Source organism: Pteronotus mesoamericanus, unplaced genomic scaffold, assembly GCF_021234165.1.
Source record: "Pteronotus mesoamericanus isolate MK-2021 breed Mesoamerican mustached bat unplaced genomic scaffold, CSHL_Meso_final scaffold_54, whole genome shotgun sequence".
Lineage (NCBI taxonomy): Eukaryota > Metazoa > Chordata > Mammalia > Chiroptera > Mormoopidae > Pteronotus > Pteronotus mesoamericanus.
The window spans coordinates 64377490-64383131 of record NW_026555321.1 but is presented as its reverse complement, the minus strand read 5'-3'; the positions used below and the strand labels follow the sequence as shown (position 1 = coordinate 64383131).

Here is a 5642-nt window from a genome sequence, read left to right as displayed (position 1 = left end):
ATCGTGTTCAGAATAATGAAGAAGGATGCAGAATCACACAATTGGAGTACCTACAATGTGAATGTCTTTTAAATCTCAAATCTACTTTTTATTATATTATGTTATTATCCTGATTCTACCCATTAGGGAATGTAGGTTTAGAGAAGTCAAAGCATTCAGAAATCTATTTATTTCTTGGGTTGAGATTTGAATATACAGTTTCCTAATTCCATAATAGCATACTGTACAGATTTAGTCAAACAGGGAAACAATTTATTTTTTGAAGTTGCCCAATTTCCCCTTATAATGTTTACCTGGGCAAGTAATTTCTGAGGTGGAAAGACTTTCATGGTACAGGTGGATTGCCCTCATACCCAGGTACCAGTAGCACTGGAAAACCTCATTGGGTGGGAAATGTCCACAATTGTCTTGCCTCATGGTGGGATGAATTAGCTTCAGGCTAAATGTGCCTTTGGTTCTGACTAACAAATTTTAAAAGCAAAACACAAAAGGATTAAATTGTTTCTAAGTATCTTAACTGTGTTCCATAAAACAATATAAAATTAAAGTTATCTGGCATTGAATATGCATAACAATAATGCATAATAGTGCTCGCTCCGGCAGCACATATACTAAAATTGGAACGATACAGAGAAGATTAGCATGGCCCCTGTGCAAGGATGACACGCAAATTCGTGAAGCGTTCCATATTTTATTGAAAAAAGAAGTTAAGGAAGACACAAATAAATGGAAGCATATACTGTGCTCATGGATTGGAAGAATTAATATCCTCAAAATGTCCATACTACCCAAAGCAATTTATAGATTCAACGCAATCCCTATTAAGATACCAATGACGTATTTCACAGAAATAGAACAGACATTTCAAAAATTTATATGGAACCATAAACGACCCCGAATAGCCGCAGCAATTTTGAGAAAGAAACACAAAGTAGGAGGGATCACAATACCGGACATCAAACTCTACTACAAAGCCACCATACTCAAAACAATCTGGTACTGGCATAAGAACAGACCCATAGATGAGTGTAACAGAATAGAAAGCCCAGAAATAAGCCCAGGTCTCTATGGACATCTAATATTCGACAAAGGGGGCAGAAGCATTAAATGGAGCAATAACAGCCTCTTCAACAAATGGTGTTGGGAGAACTGGATGGCTACATGCAAAAAATTGAAATTGGATCATCAGCTGACACCATACACGAAAATAAACTCAAGATGGATAAAAGACTTAAATATAAGTCGCAACACCATCAAAGTCCTAGAGGAGAACATTGGCAGGAAACTCTCAGATATCCCACGCAGCAATTTTTTCACTGGTATGTCTCCTAAAGCAAGGGACCTAAAGGAAAGAATAAACAAGTGGGACCTTATAAAAATAAGAAGCTTCTGCATGGCGAAAGAAAACATCAGCAAAATGAAAAGGGAGCCAACCGTATGGGAAAATATATTTGCTAATGATACATCAGATAGAGGTTTGATCTCCAAGATATATAAAGAACTCACTCGACTCCACCCCAAGAAGACAAACGATCCAATCAAAAAATGGGCAAAGGACCTGGGCAGATGCTTTTCTAAGGAGGAGATACAGAGGGCCCAGAGGCATTTGAAAGGATGCTCAGCGTCACTAGCCGTCAGAGAAATGCAGATCAAAACCACCATGAGGTACCACCTCACACCAGTCAGAATGGCCATCATAAACAGATCCACAAACAACAGGTGCTGGCGAGGCTCTGGAGAAAAGGGAACCCTAGTCCACTGTTGGTGGGAATGCAGACTGGTGCAGCCACTGTGGAAAGCAGTGTGGAATTTCCTCAGAAAGCTGAAAATGGAACTGCCTTTTGATCCAGTGATTCCCCTGCTGGGACTATACCCTAAGAACACCAAAATGCCAATACAAAAGAACCTATGCACCCCAATGTTCATAGCAGTACAATTTACAATAGCCAAGTGTTGGAAACAACCTAAATGCCCATTAGTAGATGATTGGATCCAAAAATTATGGTACATATACACAACGGAATACTACGCAGCAGAAAGGAAAAAAGAAGTACTAAACTTTGCGACAGCATGGATGGAACTGGAGAGCATCATGCTAAGTGAAATAAGCCAGGGGGCGAAAGACAAATACCATATGATCTCACCTATAAGTGGAACCTAACCAACAATGCAAAGATGCAAGGAAAATATGACCAGCAACGCTGAAAGGAAAAGAAATCAACAGAGGCAAGAGGGAAGTGGGGGGCAGGGAAAGGGAAGGGAAGGGGAAAGTCAAGGAACATATAACAAGGACTCATGGACAAAACCAAAGGGGAAGAGCTGAGGGAGGGAAGGTGGGAGGGAGCAAGGGAAAGAGTTGGGGGGGAGGCAGAGACAAATGTATTTAAAAAGTAAATAAATTAAAAAAAATTAAAAAAATGAATGATAAAAAAAAAGATTGTAGAGGAAAACAAAAAAAATGCATAATAGCAGAAACATGTGACTATATTGAGAATTAAATCAATTATAATTAACATTCTGCTTTTTCCTTTATCATTAAACACTATATGAGGTCTGTCCAGAAGGTATCCAGCCATGTACTATGAAAAATAGAGACATTTATTAAAGAAGATACAAGATATAAGAAACATTGTACATAGGACAATGACGCCTCAGCCCCCTTCAAACAATGCACCTTGGGACCTCATAGAGTTCTACCAATTGCCATCAGCTGCCATGCCACATTTTCCTTTGTCTCACTCATGATCTGAAATATCTTCTTCAAAGGTGACTTTAGTTTTGGGCAAAACCAGAAGCCACAGGGCTCCAAAACTGGGCTGTAATTGGGCTGAGTCACCTGGGTGATTTAATGTTTTGTCAAAAACCTCCTTAGGAGGCAAGATGCATGAGAAGACATGTTGTCATGATGAAGCTGCCAGTCTCCAGTTGCCAATAGCTATGGCCTTCTGAATCATCTGAATAGTTTCTGCAGAGGAATATTCAAGCTTAATGCAAAATTTGATGCAGATTTGTTGTTCTACTCACTCAGTCATTTTGAATGTGATGGCCACACAGTACACATGCTCACTCAATGGTATCTACCATGCCCACTGACTAGTATGGTGAAGTCATCATTATTCATCCATGCACATTTCAGTACCCTCTCCTTGGCTGTCAAGTCACTTATATATCATGCAAACCATTCTTGTTCTATTAACAAGGGCTGTACTTTTTTGGACAGACCTCATATTTTAATGATTTATTTCTATTGTAATCTTATGTTAATTCTGTTGCTTCTAAATTTTGCATAATAATTCTGAGAGCTCATCCACCATATTATATCTACTATTCCTCTGGGTGATAGAAAACAGCTTGTGAGATTGCCACCACCACATTGTTATGTCATTAAAGTCATTGCTTGTAGCTCCTTGTTCACCTGTGAAAAGTTCTCCCGTGGTTCTTCACCTTTGTCACATAGAAATCATTTGTCATGTGTATTTCTTCAATGCATTCACCTTATACCATTCTCTTGGGAGATTTTGTTCACCCAATGTCTTCAATCTCTGCATTTAAAATTATTATTTGGAACCCCTTATGGTTATATGAGACTGAGAATTTTTTCACTGAAAATAAATTTTAAGTCATTATATGCCAAACTTCATTTTCTCCAATGGTTTTATCAAAATCAAAAGAAAAGCATGAGTCCAAAAGTGACACGTGGTAAATTAACTTGAAAAAGTTTATTTAGAAAGAAGCTAGTAAATTCAATCAAAATATTACCAGAATAATAAAGTGTGGTGTTAAAGTTGTTAAGTAATCTATGGGGGAAAGTGATATGAAAAATTATAGTTATGAGGGGTACTTTATCCTTGTATTCTGCATTTAAACTCAGATTTGTGTTAATGCTTTATATTTTTAATACCTTTCATAATAAAATGCATAAAAAATGTATTCCTGATCATCAGGAAAACTATGATATTTTCTTCATTTTTGTAAATGTTTCTTACAATTATGGAAATTGCCTTCAAAATTTGTTTAATATTCATATAGAAATAAAGCATCTGTTGTGACAGATGGGGCAAATGACATCAAGTTCAGCTGTTTCAATAACCCTTAAGGATCGATGTGTAGTTTACAAAAATAATTTGTAATACATTTAGGATTAATTAGTTTGAATTTATGGTGTTCCATAAAGGCATCTTGCAGCTGCTACAGCACTGAATTGATTAAGTTCAACTGTTTACTCCTCTTAAAACATGCTTTTGGCACAGAGAAGACAATGTTTCCTATTTTTAATTCTGTCTGTTTACGAGTGAACACAGTCTTCCGAAAACTCTGAAAAGATAGCACACCTGAATGTGACCTCTTATGTGCATAATCATCTAGAGATTTAAATTTCCATACTGTGAAATTATATTAATTTGAATGTAATTTACATATATAGATACAAGTAAGTTTATTCAAATAAATGTCTGTGAATACATTATTTTTTTGTTTTCCCATTGACTTCTTCCTCCTTTACTTATACTGGATGTGGAGAAAAATAAATGTGTATTTTGCACTCACTATAAAAAAAATCCAAGATAATTTAATTTTTTGGATAAGCTTTAAGAGAAATGATAACTATAATTTAGCCAAGGATTTATAAGATACAAATGCAATCCAATGTGTGGAAATTGACTGTGGGAGCGGGAAGTGGGATGGTCAGAGGAGGGCAGAGGGGGAAGGATTAGGACAACCATAATAGAATAATAATAAAAGTTGATTAAAAAAGAACACTTTGCTCTTGTGAGAATTCATTAACTATTAAAGCCACTTTTTCATTTTTATTGGCATAAGATAAACTATTCAGAAAACTCACTGAAAAAATGTTCCCATACTTTAAAAAATGTTCTTGTGCATAAAATAAATAATTTGATTTTTGACTAAATGTAATAACTATCAGTTGGGTTCTGAAATGAATTTTTCCCACAATTTTATTACACATTTTGGGCAACATTTTCCCCTTATTTTCTTTCTCCCTCTACCCCATATTTCTATCTAAAATATAGAAGTACTTCAGTTAAAAACAATGACAAACTTGCAGTAAATATGGATGTTATATTTTAATTTCTAGCAGTAATAATATTCATCTCTTATTATCTTACTAGGATGATTTCACCATATTCCAAGCCAACCATTCCCATCAATTAAGGAAAGGATGCCACTTAAGGGCTGATAGAGTAGCACAAACTTATTTCAGGGGGAAAATATGGTTCACCAAACCAATATTATTACCATTGATTAAACAAAGTCAGTCTTGTTACTTACAATTCCACAGGGCTTCTGAAAACATGGGTGTGGTTTTATTTACTGGAGTTATAATATTCCTACTTGCCCTAGAGATGCCCTTTCAGAGAATCCTAGTCCATTTATCATAAAGATGCACAAGAAAGGACTCTCAGTACCTTGGAGCCAAACCTACTTAATCATAGAGATCTTTTCTTTGCTTTATCTTATTTTTTCCAATTTAAGCTCTTTGATAATGAAAAACCAATAGGATTAGTATCGAAGTCGGCCATCAATCACCACTTTCTCTCATTTGTTCTAGAAGTATATGAAGATTAACTGTCTCAGGAGATGCTGATTCATGTTGAAATGATGATTCTTGTTGTGGCTCCATC

The 5642-nt window shown here is 35.9% G+C and overlaps 1 non-coding gene across 1 annotated transcript; it reads left to right on the top strand.

Moving 5' to 3' along the window:
- Positions 1–587: 587 nt before the first annotated feature.
- On the top strand, positions 588–694 carry LOC129061159 (U6 spliceosomal RNA). Its single transcript, XR_008528109.1, has one exon. It is a non-coding gene; the product is annotated as a U6 spliceosomal RNA (small nuclear RNA).
- The last annotated feature ends 4948 nt before the right edge of the window (positions 695–5642 follow it).